The sequence below is a fragment of the Tachypleus tridentatus genome, chromosome 3, assembly GCF_004210375.1.
Source record: "Tachypleus tridentatus isolate NWPU-2018 chromosome 3, ASM421037v1, whole genome shotgun sequence".
In the NCBI taxonomy this organism is placed as follows: domain Eukaryota; kingdom Metazoa; phylum Arthropoda; class Merostomata; order Xiphosura; family Limulidae; genus Tachypleus; species Tachypleus tridentatus.
In genome coordinates, this window is record NC_134827.1 from 102,871,057 (window position 1) to 102,890,319 (window position 19,263).

General features: G+C 34.9%; 1 pseudogene across 1 annotated transcript in view; it reads left to right on the plus strand.

Moving 5' to 3' along the window:
* The first annotated feature begins 2,174 nt into the window (after positions 1-2,174).
* The window catches only part of LOC143247639 (transient receptor potential cation channel subfamily M member-like 2), a 67,255-nt pseudogene continuing 50,166 nt past the window's right edge, over positions 2,175-19,263 (plus strand). The window contains exons 1-2 of the transcript XR_013026626.1: positions 2,175-2,360; positions 14,452-14,655. The product of XR_013026626.1 is annotated as a transient receptor potential cation channel subfamily M member-like 2 (transcript). The remainder of the gene's footprint in view (positions 2,361-14,451; positions 14,656-19,263) is intronic.

Below are 19,263 nucleotides of genomic sequence, written 5' to 3' on the forward strand. Positions count from 1 at the left end.
AAAAATGTTACAAAACAACAATTTGACCAGTTTTGTCTGGTTTGACGCTATTATAGTGATAGTTTCGGCCATATTCCCGATAGTAACGCACGTACTTTGAAGAGTTTAGGAAATTTAAGTTAGTCATAAGTCCGTTTGCTCAACTGACAATACAAAAATAATCTTCATAAGTGTAATATAATTAATAATAATAATATTCGAAACCATTTTATACATAATGAACAATAATATGAACAGAAAACAAGTTACATAATTATTTTCGTACGTTTGAAGTGGCACTGATCTTTAAAACTGGACATTTTTTATATGCTGACCAAAGAAACTGTTTAGGCCTTATTTCAACCTCCAAGTTGAGCACAAAAGAATGATATTACACTCTGTGAAAGAGCACTTCCAATCATGTGTGCTATGTGTGTAATTAATACAGTAGGAATAAAGAAATACACACAGTTTTAACACTATAATCTTAGTTGGGAATGATAAAAACTGATACACCTTTTTGTAAACATCCTCTTAGCCTGAATTCAACTTTTGAAAATTTTCTGCAATATTAACAGCTGTGAGCAATTAATTTTAATTAATGAAATAGTGGTAATTAGGCTCATAACAAGGCAACTGGTAATGGTTTTTGAATTTACAAATGTATACACAGTAAAAAAAAGGATACACAGAGTAAAAATATCTATCGTTCTTATGATTATTATATTCTTTGTGGATGAACAGATAAACAGTCTTGCGTTTTACATAGCCGGGTATTTACTAGTGATGTAAATATGTCCACCAAATTACAGGAGGAGGGGGGGGAAAAGGTGGCCTAACAAACAGAAGAATTGCCGAAAATTGGAATAAATGTAAAGGGGACTTATTTTTTATGAGGTGAGTAATCTTTTGTAGTTACGCCACTACACTGTTTCCTTTATTTGTTTAAATTTAGTTTAGCTTTTAAAGAGACTTAGTATGGTGAAACTGGTATAAAAAAATGTAAAATAAACCACAATGCTGGGGAAATAGAGATGGTTTGTTTTTTGGATTTCGCGCAAAGCTACACGACTGTTATCTGCGCTAGCCGTCCCTAATTTAGCAATGTAAGACAAGAGGGAAGGCAGCTAGTCATCACCACTCACCGTCAACTCTTGGACTACTCTTACCAAAGAATATGGGGATTGACCGTCACATTATAAAGCCCTCCACGGCTGAAAGGACGAGCATGTTTGGTGTGATGGAGATTCGAACCGAAACTGTATTTAAAGTTCCACGCAAAGAAGGTGTTTGTGATTATTTTTAATGTTTGTTAATGTGATATTTTTAGTTTGTCCTGACCTGCCAGTTATCCGCACGTGAGCTGTGCGGCAAGGTTAGAATACTCCAGAGATTCAGCTATGACCATCCTCAATTTTGAACTAGGGAAGGAAGTCAGCCAGCAATAACCGACTCAACAGCGAATTTGCTCGGTTCTTTCAATCGAATAATGGTTTTTGTCTGTCACTTTTAGGCCCTGCATGGCCAGGTGGTTAAGGCACTCGACTCGTAACCTGAGAAGTCGCGAGTTCGAGTTTCTGTCACAACAAACATGCTCGTCCTTTCAGCCGTGGGGGCGTTATAAAGTGAAGGTTAATTCCACTCTTCATTGGTAAAAGAGTAGCCCAAGAGTTGACAGTGGGTGGTGATGACTATCTGCTTTCCCTTTTGTCTTACACTGCTAAATTAGGGACAGCTATTGCAGATAACCCTCGAGTAGCTTTGCGCGAAATTAAAAACAAACCAAACTTTCACTTTTATTACACGCCCACAGCTGAAATTGCGGAGCGTATTCAGTGGCATCACGTTTCGAACCTTGTACAGTTGGTTCAAACAGGTCCCTAAGCAAAGTTATTTCTCTAACATAAACCAAGGCCTTCAAGATCTTTAAACTACATTCTCAGAAAAGGATAGAAAGATAATGTAAGTAGTAGATTCTACGAACGTCGAATATAAAGCAAATAAAGTATTTGTTGTTGTTTTATGAATAACGTTTGTAAAAAGAATAAAAAACACCTTAACCCTAAGAGGATAAATTTGGTGACATATTAGTTGTCGTGTATAACAAACACTCGCACATTGTTTGTGTTGACGCCGGTTGCAGTGTTTCGTTTCCATGGGAACATTCATCTGAGCGTGCGCTTTATTACGTACCCGTCAATGTTTCTTGCAAAACTGCTGGTGATAAAAGACGTTAGGTTTATTCTATAAGATTGACACCACGATCAGAGATGTTTCAAGAACGTTAAGTAAGTATCTTTTCATTAAAGATGCTTCGCTTTTTAGGCCGCTGTAGAATTTTGCCTTCCAGTGAAGTGGGTCATGATAAGATGCAGGACGAGGTAAGACAGCAGATGTTTGTTTTCATATCGTTCATTATGAATTGATAGAGTTTGACTTATACCACGAGACATTTAAAAATCGCGTGTTTAATTTCTCTCTAAAATATATATTCTTAACGTGTAGAATATGAGTAGATACAAGTTAATCTGAGGAATATAATATTAAAAGTCTGAACTTACAGAAAATTATTCAAAGTTAGGCCAAAGCGCGTAATCAACTTATGCTCGAGTTTACCTTCATTCTAGCTGTACAGGTCTTTCGAACGTTCCTACATTCTACGTAGTCGAGCAGATACACCTGAATCAAGTATGTTACTTGCTTAAGATAATCCTTCTATCTGAAGGCTCGGCATCGCCAGGTAATTAGAACGCTTGACTCGTAATCTGAGGGTCGCGGGTTCGAATTCCCGTCACACCAAATATGCTCGCCCTTTCAGCCGTGGGGCGTTACTATGTAACGGTCAATCCCATTATTCGTTGGTAAAGAGTAGTCCAAGAGTTGGCGGCGGGCGGTGAGAGATAGCTGCCTTCCCTCTAGTCTTACACTGTTAAATTAGGTATGGATAGTCTAGATAGCCCTTGTGTAGCATGGCTGCAGAATTTCCCAAACGCTTTTATAACCCCTTTTTGCCTGCAACCAAACTAAACACTTATTTTACCCACGTCTTGTAGTTGTATGGGGTCTATCATTTGTTTAAAACTACAGGTTCGACTCGTAATCCGAGGGTCGCATGTTCGAATCCCGGTCGCACCAAATATTCTCGCTCTTTCAGCCGTGAGGGCGTTATAATGTGACGGTCAATCCGCTATTCGTTGGTAAAAGATAGCCCACGAGTTGGCGGTGGGTGGTAATGACTAGCTGCCTTCCCTCTATTCTTACACTGCTAAATTAGGGACGGCTAGCACAGACAGCCCTCGAGTAGCTTTGTGCAAAATTCAAAACAAACAAACAAAACTCCAGGTCATATTATACTTATTCTGACTTAAAAGTTACACCAGACTTATGACCAACTGTTTGGTGGTTATTGCGCTGTAAATCAAATTATTCATGTTTTACGCCCTATTTCCCTAAATGTATCCCCCTCTCAGTCAGATCAGTGATAAGCTTACGGTATTACAAAGCCAAGATCCAGAGTTCGATTCTTCGAGAAGGACGAACGGAGATGGCCCATTTTCTGGCTTTTGAACTGAGAAAACAAAAAGCTTACGAAGAAAAAAAGTTCCGTATTCTGGAGCCATCAGCGCGCGAAAATACATACAGTCACGTTCCACTATTCGATGAAAATAAGAGTAACCCATGAACTGGCAGTGGGCGCTGTGCCCCAACGTACTTTCTTACGGTCTATTGATAGTTCAAATTAAGAACAGATATGTACAGAAAATCCTTTGTGTACCGTTGTGCAAAAATTCTAAAAACAAACAAACTGTATTTATAAAGGAAATAAAAGACATAATGGAATTTGTCCATTAAACTGTTTTAATAGAGTACAGAAAAAAGAAGAAAACTGATCACATAGGTATCGAATCCCGAATATTAGCGTGATAAGCTTACTGGCATAACCTCTGAATCCCTTGAGGCATAAAAATTGGAAAAAAAATTGATAATTTAATATTGTATTTAAATTAAAACATAACCAAATCAGGTTAGTGATTCTCATTTCTGCTGGTAGTTTTAATTATGGCTTACAATAATAAAATAAAATAAGTATTATTTTTATTTTTATTTCACTTACCTTCGTTCGAAAAGCTAATAATTATGGATCAATTGGCTCACTCCTTGGTTAGCGCATTTTGTATAATTACATATATCCTCTCACACTTTCCATTACACAGTAACTATAAAACTAATACACATGTGGGATTTTCAGGTGAAACCAATTTTCCGACACGTATCAGATAACTGGTTCCACATTTTTTCACCTGACATCTCTTAGCAGAAATTTGCTAAAGAATGATTGAATTCAATAGATAAACTGTTGTTGTTTTGTTTTTAATCCAGTCAGTAATGCCACCTCGTGAAGATCATTGTTGTCTCACATCGCTGATCGGCTGTTAGATGTAGTCAACTTCAAATTCGGTCATTGAAGATATTATAATTTCAATCTTTTATAACCTGGATGCCATATATTATTGCAATTCCCCCTCTGGCAGATTAGACGTTATCTACTATAGAGAACAAAGAAACAAAGCGACTGGAACAAGGCAATTTAAATGACTTTCTGGAACAAGTGTTGTCTTTATTATAGCCAGGTAGCTAAATAACCAAAAAACAGTAAACATTTTCTGGCTTTTGAACTGAGAAAACAAAAAGCTTACGAAGAAAAAAAAGTTCCGTATTATCAGCTCCAAAAGGCTCGGCATCGCCAGGTAATTAGAACGCTTGACTCGTAATCTGAGGGTCGCCGGTTCGAATCCCCGTCACATCAAACATTTTCACCCTTTCAGCCGTGGGGGCGTTAAAGTGATAGTCAATCCCACTATTCGTTGGTAAAAGAGTAACCCCAAGAGTTGGCGGTGGGTGGTAATGACTAGCTGCCTTCCCTCTATTCTTACACTGCTAAATTAAAGACGGCTAGCGCAGATAGCCCTCGTGTAGCTTTGCTTGAAGGTAAAAAACAAACAAAAACAGGCTGTGTCAGTTCACCCCAGAGAAGGTGCTACTCTTCATCTGTACCCTACTGGTACAGAGTTACAACGCTAAAACCAGGGGTTCACTTCCTCTCGGTGGACTCAGCAGATAGCTCGATTTGGCTTTGCTATAAGAAAAAAAGTGTTTCTCTAGTTCGCTAGGAGGCAACCAGTGCTTTAACAGATGGCCTTCCTCCTGGGTTTTAAAGTGCTGATACTTCCTCCATCTGGCAGCTTGACCTTGATACTGGCACTTTAAAACCTCTATATCCTGAAGTATGATGCTCTGTCATATTGCTTAGGATGCAGAGGTCAACAACAAATTCTAAGTCCAGACCAGTTAAGAGTCTGCTCAACTTTTGACATCGAAGCACTCGCGTTGACACCAAAGTTTCTTGTGGTTGTGTCCACTACTGATTTGAAAGTGTTTGCTAGTGTACCTCTTCAAATACTTTAGCTTCAAGAAGGTTTTATATGACCAAAGAATGTAGTAGTCCCATTGGATGTGCAGACATATTGAGTGATTCTGGTTTCATTGAGACGGGGTTAACCTCATGGGACATAATCACTGGTTGAATAGTATTAATATACAGGACCCTCCATCAGTGGCTTGGTGGTAATTGACTTGTTTGCAGTTGGTTATGGTGGTTCCACGGGGCTTTAGGGTCATTCCATTAGTGGTTAATGCAAGAATAACGAAAATACCAACTATATATTAGGATTGAAATGCAGGGTCAGTCGAATTTTCCACAATTCTTTGTTCAATTTACCTTTGGAACAGAATGCTGAAAACTATTCTTCTGATCAAGTGACATTCCTTAAGGATCTTGTGTGTACTCGTGTGTATATTGCATGTGGAACATTTATTTTCATCTATGATTTTTCCACTTTTCACACTTCATTGGGTCTCATGCTTGACATTGTCATGACAGCATCTCACAGTTACACTGTAACTCAACCACATTCTTTTCCATATTCTTTGGTAGTTATGCAAACAGAAACTGGATTCATTAGGAAGAAAATGAAGTCAAGACTGAAGACTCTACAGAGGTAAAAACCATGTAGGTGCTGATATAAAGTGTCTGTTCTTCGAAGTGCATTGATACCAATGTCTCAAAGGCTAAAAGCAATTACAAAGCAACACCACATAGATGTTCCTCTTTGCTTCCGCCTCTTCACTTAGAGTCTGTACGTCATACATTTCAGCTACACTTTATACAGAAATAACGTAAAGGAAAGATTAATAAAAGTGTGTATTTCTCAAAACATTCAATCATAGCCAAATAAAACATGAGGTACATCAAGCTTACCTTTCATATAATACAAGCTATTGTTTGTGAATTTCACTTTTGGCACATGGTTCCCTCTACTCGGGAATGCCAATTTGATGCAAGTGAATTATTATTTGCTAATGCTGATGAAACAACACGTTAAATTGTGTTATTGTGCGAGCATAGCATGAGTCTGGTTATTTTTCTCATCACTTCCATTAAAAATCACTGCCTGTTAAATATTTCAAACTTGAACCGTTTTCTCTCCAACGTCAATGAAAATATTAGATAAACTGTATACTCAAATAATGTTTCATAGATGAATAACCATATTTAACTTCATACCTAAAGGAGTTAATAGCTAGATCCAATACTTGTTTTCAAATGTTTCTTAAATGAAGCATTTCCAATAAATGATTAATTTGTGTTATGAAACACTTGTGAATGACTTTATGTAAATTTCGAAACCGTGTGCAACATCGTACGTATATATTTATTCATAAACGTATATTGATATATAAGTATATTTTAACATTACACATTGTTAACTACATTTGTAGACAGAGAGCCAGAACATTGGTAACATATGTAGATTACAGCTGTTAGAAATGTCTGAGTAGTTATGTGGTTATAACGTGCTGCCATTTGGGAACCGTTTTATTCAAAATATTTTGTCAACCTTAGTAGAAGTAAGTCAAACACAGACTTTGCATATAAAATTATTCCAGTCAGGTTTAAAATCAATAAACACTCGGAGCAACTAATAATTCACAGTAAAATATATTTAATGTCCTAGATGACTATTAACATTAGTGGTTGATACAATCAAGAGGTTATATTTCCAGATGAAAGTCAATCCATTTATTTCACTCGACCTAAAACGTACATACAAGAAAAGTCAATAAAATTATTTCTTTCACTTTGACTCATGGCAACTAATTTATACACTTGGTGCAGTGAGTATTACATGTTGCTCCATGGATAGGATGAATGGTTCTTACAAATTTCCGAGGACCATTTTGTTGTAAAATATTGCTTAAAAATCCAGAAATTAGGATTGCAACATTTTCTGTTATGCAAACTGCGATATTCTACACCTACTGATCCCAGCTATCCCAGCTGAGTGGTAATTAGACAGTTATCCTTCAATATCCGGCAGTTATCTTACAGTTGAATTCTATTTGATATTTCAGAATGTAAGGTTTGCAACGTCCCTTCAGTCCTTCAACAAACTGCCCTAACTTTGATAATACTCAAGTAGCTGTCAATCAGTGTAGCACATTAATTATATAGCAAATATTTAGTAGCTTGAAAAACAATAAACACTACTTTTTTACAATCAGTGACTGACCATTAGTAACCAACTGGAGGTCACAAAACCTCATACCTAGACTGTAGAGTGAATATTATCATTTGATAGCTTAGAAAACATGGAATGTCACTTCCTTCCAGTTATTAATTCTTCAGCCAGGTGATTATTCTAGTCTTTAGTCTGACAGTTAATCTTCACCAAAGTGATCAGAATGCTGACACTAATTCCTTAACAGACTATTAGAGTTATTCAGTATTTCTTATTCAGATGTTTCCTCATCTTATTTGACTGGCATAGTCAGGAAAATACTTTCATTACTTCCACATGATAGAATATCATAAATAGTTACCTTTGAGGCAAGATGCAGAATGTTTAGTTTCAAACCTTCACAAGCTTACTACCTTGCTTACAAGAGGTGTGTAAGAGGAAGACACAAAATGGTAAAGATTACCAACATAAAGCACAAAACGGAAGTCTAAGATGTGAACTCTATCAATTTCAATGAAGAGCTAATGTGATCCAACACTGAAATTGAGCTGTTCAGGCAAAAGGTGTGATTTTAAACCTGTTATTCATTGAGTAAAGAATAATATAATTCATTGTGCGTACGAGAGTGCTTGTTGTGTCAGAAATGGAAAGATACCAGTGGACAGAAATAACGACTACAACTGGCGCTTCTGTGGTCTCTATCATGAAACACTTGATCATCTCTACGATAGCTAGACACTTTAGAAAGTAAAAGAATTCTTCGAGCGAGTACAGACTGGGCATATGTATAGATTTGGTGCAAACTTTTATAAGGTATACTGTGAGCAAGAGGATCCACAAAAAACAGCTACAATAGTGTTAAGTTGGAGCACTACTCAAGAGAGTTGTTGTTGATGTACCTTTTCCTTTATCATAAAATAACAGTGGGAATGAATTCATTATGATTATAATGGACTATTTCATCAAATGGTGAAAAGCCTGTAATGCCTCTGACCAGGAGCAGAAGTTGTAGAAAGGAAACTCGTCAGTGAGTTCGTTTCAAGGTCTGAAGTGTCTGTGGAACTTCTCTCAGATCGGGGACAGAGTATTGAATAAACTTTTTTTTTCATAAATGTGTCAGCTTCTAAAATAAAAAAAAACAACAGAACAATAGCTCTTTATCCATCTTGCCTATGAGAAAGTATATATAATACCTCAACTGGATGCCCCAGTTTCGTGAGTACCTAGGGCAAGAGGAACTTAATGATTACTTTGACTGATTTTCTACAGGTTCGCCAACTTAAGTCACCAGATTTACAATATTAAAATCAAGAGTACAATTCAGCTCAGTGGATAGAGTGTACATAGCCTATATTGTAGCTTTGCACTGACAGCAACTTTGTTAATCCTAAGTGCTTAATATGCAAGAAATTTATGCCAGCTTCTATATATAAGATAACGAAATAGGATGTGCATGGTATGTCTGCATACTACAAAATAAAGAGACTGAGATACAATCAAATAGACAAACAGTACATGGTGTAAGTTTGTTCAAAGACCTCGTATGCTTAAGGTGACCTACTTCCTATCTCAAGTTTACTACTTATAAAGCCTCCTATTAATTGTTTGTTTGTTTTGAATTTCGCGCAAAGCTACTCGAGCGTTATCTGCGCTAGCCGTTCCTAACTTAGCAGTGTAAAACTAGAGGGAAGGCAGCTAGTTATAACCACCCACCGCCAACTCTTGGGCTACTCTTTACCAACGAATAATGGGATTGACCGTCACATTATAACGCCCCATGGCTGAAATGGAGAGCATGTTTAGTGTTACAGGATTCGAACCCGCGACCCTCAGATTACGAGTCGAATGCCTTAATCACCTGGTTATGCCGAGCCCAGGCTTAAGTGGACTTTTGATAAGCGAACAGAATAATGTTTGTGGTATAACTGCGATTATATGGTGTATGGAATTACTGTATATACGTTTAATTTGTTCCGAATACATATTGTATACAAGCACTTGAAACTCTGCATTCAGTATAAGAAGGTATACATCAAGTATTATTACATATTAGCTTACGTGTTTTTATTTTATTAAAGTTTATAAAAAAATATAAATATTAGTATGTTTGTTAATCATAATTTTCGTTTGTAGTGAAACACGAAAACAGACAAAGGGCTATTTGTGCTGTGCAAATCACGGGTATCGAATCCAGCTTTTTAGCGTCATAAGCTTATTTATAGCATACAAAGATGACAATTACTTCACATATGCTTTAATTTCAAAATCTTACGATTTTATTTAAAACCAAAGCAGCTTTCAGAATCAAAGTTTTTGGTTTCTTTATCTTTGAATTTCGCGCAAAGCTACACGAGGACTATCTGCGTTAGCCGTCCCTAATTTATCAGTGTGAGACTAGAGGGAAGGCAACAAGTCATCACCACCAACCGCCAACTCTTGGGCTATTTTTTAACCAACGAATAGTGGGATTGACCGTCACATTATAACGCCCCACGGCTGAAAGAGCGAACATGTTTGGTATGACGGGGATTCGAACCCGGAAGCGTTTGGTGCATGCATGGTGCAACGCTACCTTTTTAAAAAGAAAGAGGTAACACATAGGATATTTTATTTACGTATGCAAACACTAGTTCTTTCACTCTGCTTACGACCATGAAGTATCAATGATGTTAGGGTGCTTTTAAAATACAACAATAAGGAAGGTTGTTGTGAACAACATCTGTATGTGCTAATAACACATGTTTTACAATGTTAAAGTTGAATTATCATGTTATATATATATATTGTTATATACCTGCGTGATAAAATTGAGTAGATGGTATAAACATTTGCAAAAAAGTAATGTTTAGTTAACGATTTAATAGCTTCAGTTTCCGTATAAAGTAACGAGCGTATTGCACACACTTACACATATATATACACATACATAACACAAACACACTCACGCATATGTAGAAGCTTAAACAATAGCCTACTTAAGCTCAGCCAGGAGCAGAAAACTACTTTCCATCAAATTTTCCGCTCCCTGTTACACCAAACATGCTCTCCCCTTCAGCCGTGGGGGCATTATAATGTGTTGGTCAATCCCACCATTTGTTGATAAAAGAGTAGCCCAACAGTTGGCGGTGGGTAACGATGAGTAGCTGCCTTCCCTCTCGTCTTACACTGCTAAGTTAGCGCAGGTGGCCCTCTTGTAGTTTTGCTCGAAATTCAAAACAAGTAAACAAACATTCCAATCTGAGCGCCCGATTATTACGCGTTTTCAGATGAGAATCGTTGGTTGGTTGGTCATTAAACTGCTTACGTCACATGTTAACATGAATAAGAAAAAAATCAAATTGCCTCTCTCTCGTTGCTAATGTTTACAATGAAATTTTTAATAAACTCGATACACTAAATTTCAGTGTCTTTTTCCACTGATATAATGCTTTTGAAGGTTCGTGTATATTTGTGTTTTATAACAAAGCCACATCGGGCTATCTGCTGAGTTTCAAAGGTTTGTGACTACGTAGTTTTGTAAATTCTGTTTTTCTTCTGAACTCAGTGAGTTAAAATTATAGCTACGAATGAAACCGTAGAGGGACAAATTTCATGTTTGTTAGACTTAAACGATAAAACATTTTTATGTATTCATGTAGCAAAAGGAAGATTTTACGACTTAATTTGTACAAATTTTGGAATTCAGGTTTAATTTCCATAGAAATTAGTAAATCTATCGTTTGGCGAACCGTCAATTGTGAAGTGTCTGTTATACCTAGATCAAACACCAAAACAGGTTAGAAAATATTTGTTTAAAAGAGAGCAAAGTTCAGAACAGGTTCACTCACAAGTTACACGAGCTTACAGCGTCTCTTCAGCGTTTCTTCAGATTTGTTGACAGAAGTAATGTGATAAGGTTGGCAGCTGTATTTAAATTACGATGAAAGAACTTTTGGAAAAATAATATCATTTTTACTTTTTCTTGTTTCTGGACAGAAAGTGTTATTTTCCAATTGCTTATGCCTAAAGTAAATGGAAAAGACGCATTCTTCTCTTCAAACTTTGCTTTTGTGACCTGGGTAATGAAATTTTCAAATTTGCCCATTTTCCAGAAGATTCCAGGTAGATTCAGTGCTGAGTAGCTGATAGAGAATTTTATTGAACTTTCAAGAATTTTCAAGAACTTTCTAGAATGTTGTAGAATGTACAAGAAATTTCAAGAATAAGTATCCGTCTCTTCCCCTGGCTCATTCGATGCACCTCAAAGAGGAATACAACAGCATCAAGACCTTGCTAGAAGCCTTGAACTGTGATGAGTATGGCTGGGAGGTTATTGAAAACTTCAAAATGGTGGCATTTCTGATGGGTCTTCAAGTAGGCTTTACCAAGTTTCCTTGTTATCTTTGCCTTTGGGACAGCAGGGACACCGCAGCGCACTACAACAGGAAGCACTGGCCACAATTGACGGAATTCTCTGTGGGGAAACTCAATGTCAAGTGTGAGCCACTAGTGGACCTCCAGAAGGTGTTGTTCCCACTATTGCACATTAAATTGGGTCTTATGAAAAAATTTGCCACAGTTCTTGATAAGGAGTCTGCAGCCTTCAAGTACCTTCGAGACTTCTTCTCGAAGCTGTCTGAAGCAAAGGTCAAAGCTGGTGTCTTCGTTGGACTACAAATAAAGATCCTGGAGTGCACAGAAATCCTCAAGAAGTTCAGCAGGAAGGAAAAAAAAAGCTTGGGGCAGCTTTGTCGCAATAATTCGAAAATTCTTGGGAAATCACAAAGCCGAAAATTATGTGGAACTCGTTGAGGCTCTGGTGAGAACTACGGTAAAATGGGTTGCAGGATATCTCTGAAAGTCCAAATACTTGACTCTCATCTTGATAAATTCAAGGAGAACATGGGAGCATACTCAGAGGAGCAAGACGAGCGCTTCCACTAAGATATACTGGACTTTGAACGCTGCTACCAAGGAGCGTATAAGGAAAACATGATGAGAGACTATATTTGGGGGCTGAGACGTGAAAGTGATTTACATTACATTCGCAAATCTCGAAAAACTACCCACATATAAACATTTTTGTATAACTTTAGTATAAATACATGTAAATCTTGATTCATATGTTGTTTTATTCAGACCTTACGTAAGTGAAAATATGCAAATTTGTTCGTTATTACATAGAAAATAGGTTAATTTCTAAATTTCATTATCCAGGTCACAAAAGCAAAGTTTGAAGGGAATAATGGTCATTCTCTGTACTTTTACAACACAAGCAGTTAAGAAATAACACATACTATCCAGGAACAAGATTTGAGTTACATCGTGTTATTGAATGCTTATTTGTAGTTTTTAATAATATTTTATAGAGTGTTATTAGAAATTTCCAAAAACTATAACATATTCAAGTGTTTTTTATTACTTTTTCATAATTTGTGTAAATAAATGTTAACAGGTGTAACTTTTTAAGAAGACCGTAAAGGGTAGTTGAATAATCCAGGCTTCTCTGTAATTAAAACTTAAAACAACGGCTTGTAGAATAACAAAATTGTTACACCAGTAGCAATGCCATGATCATTGTACATGCGTGAATTGTGTAGTCCTATCTGACTTCCAAGTACATGGCAAACACTTTATTTATTCAGGTCTATAATTGTTCATATCTTTAAAAAAATCTAGAATTAGAACGTTAGAACTAGAACATAATATTACATTAATTGACATATTAGCAGTCTTGTATTAATAGTTTTTTAATTGTATTTAATCTCGCTTTCCCATTACTGTATCAGTTTTAATATATATAACTTCAAAGTGTAACTATGTTGTATCAAATTCATTTTACAGCTGTTAACAATAACATTGAATTATCCACTTGTTAGTACATTAAGTCAAATTAGTAGTAAGTATCCTTGGGCATTCAAGATTTAAAAAAAAAAACACAAACGTACTGTACAGTCATTCTTGGAATTGACAGCCCATTTTCAAAGTCAGATAACAACTGAGAATTTATTTAGTGTATTCTTTCTGTGCAGATGTTAATTTGTGTTTTAAATATATAATTAGCCTTAGATGTGCTTACTGATAAATGCTACTTGTAAATAACTGTGTTAATGTTGTTTTCATCATTTAGAGAATTAAAAACAATTACAATTTGGGTAGTATTTTGCTAAGATGTTGTTTTTATTTTGAAAGGTTAGGGTACACATTTTATTTTAGCTCCAGACTAACCTGTAATTTTCTATATGAATTATGAAACAAAGCAGAAAGAGCTAAAATTTAAATTGTTTGCATGGACCTGAAATAACATTCATCAATTTTTATAAATTGTTTAAAGTTTAACATTAAATGCTGTTAATATTTAAAAGCCACTTTAGTAAAATTGATTCACACTAAAGCATTTGTTTTAGTTTTCTTTCAAATGTTTATACATAAAAGTAAAATAATGTTTATGTGTAAAAGTAAGGTAATGTTTATGTGTAAAAGTAAAGTAATGTTTATATGTAAAAGTAAAGTAATGTTTATGTGTAAAAGTAAAGTAATGTTTATGTGTAAAAGTAAAGTAATGTTTATATGTAAAAGTAAAGTAATGTTTATGTGTAAAAGTAAAGTAATGTTTATGTGTAAAAGTAAAGTAATGTTTATATGTAAAAGTAAAGTAATGTTTATGTGTAAAAGCAAGTAATAATGTTTATGTGTTAAAGTAAAGTAATGTTTATGTGTAAAAGTAATGTTTATGTGTAAAAGTAAAGTAATGTTTATATGTAAAAGAAGTGTACATGTCTGATGTTTCTTTATTTAAAAAATAGTTTTCAAGATCTGGGGGTTAATCGGTACTTTTGGAGACATTAAAAATTTTACATAGTTTTGCATTTGACAGGTTCCATGTATTGACAGTATTTTAAATTCTTTGTAGTTAGATGAAATACTAGATGAAGCTACAGGTAAACCAGTTCAGGAACTTGGTTCAGATTCAAAACAAGCTGATGAAGAGTCTTCAGCTTCACATCGACAGAAGAGTAGTGTGTCAAGACATGGCAGGAGGGAGGTTCCAGCACCTCGTTATATTGCAGGAAAGGGGACAGTTTCCTTCTGGAAGAATTTTGAGTATGAGCAACAGGTATTTAAAGTTTCACATCTTAATGATTAAGATGTTTTAATAGGAATCTATGAAGTTACCAGGTTGAAACTTGTAATGAATTTCAGAGTTAGGTGAGCTATTGTCCCACTTATCCCTTTAACTCAGTTTTTCATCTTTCACTCGCATGTTTTTCATCAGATATCTATAAATATCTGTTGTCATAGAACTAACTTTTATTTATAATCATCCAGGATTGATCTCAAATATTTGAAGGTATTTCTTAATCAGTAATTTGTGTGATGTTACGTAATGGTATCTTTACTAGCTTTATATAGTTTTCACTAAGATATGTAAATAATGATTTTAACTGTACGTGTATGTTACAGCTTCTACTGATTAGACATTTCACTCAGTACCAATGGTTTTCAGACCTGCTGTGTAAAAAGACACAATTCATTTCATTGTGTAAATATTATAAATCTTTATTTCTCATAAATTTTGGACAAAAATAGTGTTTCATCTTAGGTTTTGTTGTCATAAACCAGTGCTCTTGGTGAGCCCTAATGCTAAGTGGAAAACCTTCTCGGTAGTGGGATGTAAAATTACAACAAATACATTTGCAATGCTGTTATGTGCCCTTATTGGAAACCTTAATCAGGTAAGTAAAGTCACAGAGATGATCAGTTTTACTTTAGTGATCAAGAGGTTCGGCTTAGCCATTATACAGAACAAGACAAGATTTTTATTTTCAGTTTTATGACAATCTGATTATACTACCACATCCATCAGGTTTTCTGATCTACAGCTGCTTAAACAAATCCTTTTCTAGTGCATGTGAATGATATTGTAAAGACAATGTTATGTTACTCAACTATTAAACTTGCTGTTTGGTTCATAATAACAAAATTAATTTTGTAAACAATTTTCAGAAGTGAAAATTGAGGCTTTTGGAGGGATGATAAACAAAAGCTTGTGATTGCTTTTAAGTTTGACTGTTTGACTAACTGAATTTACGATGCTGAGAATTAAAATGTACAGAAAATATATTTCTGGTGTCTTAAATTTGTATTACACTGGGGAACACTCATTTTGTTGCATTTAAAAAAAGACCTTTCTATAGTCAATTTGAGTGTGTTGATTTCAAATCTGAAGTCGGTTTTTGTCTGCAAGCTACAGATTTTAAGCAATTTGAACTTCAACATATGCCTTGCAGGCACGCTTGACGAACGAGGATATGTTACGTCTCTGACGATTGAGTGTGTAGCATCCACATATGTAGCAGAAGGCATCAGGCTTGTTTCTGCAATGATATCTATTTTTGGAAGCCATGTTTGATCTGAAACAAAAGAAGAATGATCAAAATATTAGAAGCTATCTATATATATGGACGTGAAAATGCTCATACATGGTTTCACTTAGTTCACATTTGTACAATTTCATTAACCTCAAATTGCATACAAACTAGAGCTTGTAGAAAAACTAATTTCAGATTTGAAATCAGCGCCTAAAACTCCTTCAGAATCAGTTAAAATATCCAATGCAACTCAAAGTTACTGAAAAAGTGTTCCCCAGTGTTATTGTTCTCAAAAGAAAAATAACTTCCAGTACAATAAAGTTGTAGTTTAGACAAAATATCAGTGTAAGAGTATTTTTTAGTGATAGAAGTTGACTGGTTTAGTTTGTTATTGTTACATGACTCCTTAATCATAAGTAAGAGACAGTTCAGTTTGTTATTGTTAAATGACTCCTTAATCATAAGTAAGAGACAGTTCAGTTTGTTATTGTTACATGACTCCTTAATCATAAGTAAGAGACAGTTCAGTTTGTTATTGTTACATGACTCCTTAATCATAACTAAGAGACAGTTCAGTTTGTTATTGTTACATGACTCCTTAATCATAAGTAAGAGACAGTTCAGTTTGTTATTGTTACATGACTCCTTAATCATAAGTAAGAGACAGTTCAGTTTGTTATTGTTACATGACTCCTTAATCATAACTAAGAGACAGTTCAGTTTGTTATTCTTACATGACTCCTTAATCATAACTAAGAGACAGTTAAGTTTGTTATTGTTACATGACTACTATGACTAGTACTCTTTGTTCACAAGAGATGGTTCAGTTTGTTATTGTTACATGACTACTACTACTACTACTACTATTTATTCACAAGAGATGGTTCAGTTTGTTACTGTTACATGACTACTATGACTACTCTTTATTCACAAGAGATGGTTCAGTTTGTTACTGTTACATGACTACTATGACTACTCTTTATTCACAAGAGATGGTTCAGTTTGTTATTGTTACATGAATACTACTGCTATTATTTATTCACAAGAGATGGCTCAGTTTGTTATTGTTACATGAATACTACTGCTATTATTTATTCACAAGAGATGGTTCAGTTTGTTACTGTTGCATGACTACACTACTACTACTACTACTTATTCACAAGAGATGGTTCAGTTTGTTGCTGTTACATGACTACTACTACTTATTCACAAGAGATGGTTCAGTTTGTTACTGTTACATTACTACTACTACTACTACTACTTATTCACAAGAGATGGTTCAGTTTGTTACTGTTACATTACTACTACTACTACTACTATTTATTCACAAGAGATGGTTCAGTTTGTTACTGTTACATCACTACTACTACCATTTATCCAGAAGAGATGGTTCAGTTTGTTACTGTTACATGACTACTACTACTATTTATTCACAAGAGATGGTTCAGTTTGTTACTGTTACATGACTACTATGACTACTCTTTATTCACAAGAGATGGTTCAGTTTGTTATTGTTACATGAATACTACTGCTATTATCTATTCACAAGAGATGGCTCAGTTTGTTATTGTTACATGAATACTACTGCTATTATTTATTCACAAGAGATGGTTCAGTTTGTTACTGTTGCATGACTACACTACTACTACTACTACTTATTCACAAGAGATGGTTCAGTTTGTTGCTGTTACATGACTACTACTACTTATTCACAAGAGATGGTTCAGTTTGTTACTGTTACATGACTACTACTACTATTTATCCACAAGAGATGGTTCAGTTTGTTATTGTTACATGAATACTACTGCTATTATTTATTCACAAGAGATGATTCAGTTTGTTACTGTTACATGACTACTACTACTACTACTACTTATTCACAAGAGATGGTTCAGTTTGTTACTGTTACATGACTACTACTACTACTACTACTTATTCACAAGAGATGGTTCAGTTTGTTACTGTTACATGACTACTACTACTACTACTACTATTTATTCACAAGAGATGGTTCAGTTTGTTACTGTTACATGACTACTATGACTACTCTTTATTCAGAAGAGATGGTTCAGTTTGTTACTGTTACATGACTACTATGACTACTCTTTATTCACAAGAGATGGTTCAGTTTGTTATTGTTACATGAATACTACTGCTATTATTTATTCACAAGAGATGGCTCAGTTTGTTATTGTTACATGAATACTACTGCTATTATTTATTCACAAGAGATGGTTCAGTTTGTCACTGTTGCATGACTACACTACTACTACTACTACTTATTCACAAGAGATGGTTCAGTTTGTTGCTGTTACATGACTACTACTACTTATTCACAAGAGATTGTTCAGTTTGTTACTGTTACATGACTACTACTACTATTTATCCACAAGAGATGGTTCAGTTTTTTATTGTTACATGAATACTACTGCTATTATTTATTCACAAGAAATGGCTCAGTTTGTTATTGTTACATGAATACTACTGCTATTATTTATTCACAGGAGATGATTCAGTTTGTTACTGTTACATGACTACTACTACTACTACTACTTATTCACAAGAGATGGTTCAGTTTGTTACTGTTACATGACTACTACTACTACTACTACTTATTCACAAGAGATGGTTCAGTTTGTTACTGTTACATGACTACTAGTACTACTACTACTTATTCACAAGAGATGGTTCAGTTTGTTACTGTTACATTACTACTACTACTATTTGTTCACAAGAGATGATTCAGTTTGTTACTGTTACATGACTACTACTACTACTTATTCACAAGAGATGGTTCAGTTTGTTACTGTTACATGACTACTACTACTACTTATTCACAAGAGATGGTTCAGTTTGTTACTGTTTCATGACTACTACTACTACTACTACTTATTCACAAGAGATGGTTCAGTTTGTTATTGTTACATGACTACTACTACTACTACTACTTATTGACAAGAGATGGTTCAGTTTGTTACTGTTACATTACTACTACTACTATTTATTCACAAGAGATGATTCAGTTTGTTACTGTTACATGACTACTACTACTTATTCACAAGAGATGGTTCAGTTTGTTACTGTTACATGACTACTCCTACTATTTATTCACAAGAGATGGTTCAGTTTGTTACTGTTACATGACTACTACTACTATTTATTCACAAGAGATGATTCAGTTTGTTACTGTTACATGACTACTACTACTATTTATTCACAACAGATGATTCAGTTTGTTACTGTTACATGACTACTACTACTTATTCACAAGAGATGGTTCAGTTTATTACTGTTACATGACTACTACTACTATTTATTCACAAGAGATGATTCAGTTTGTTACTGTTACATGA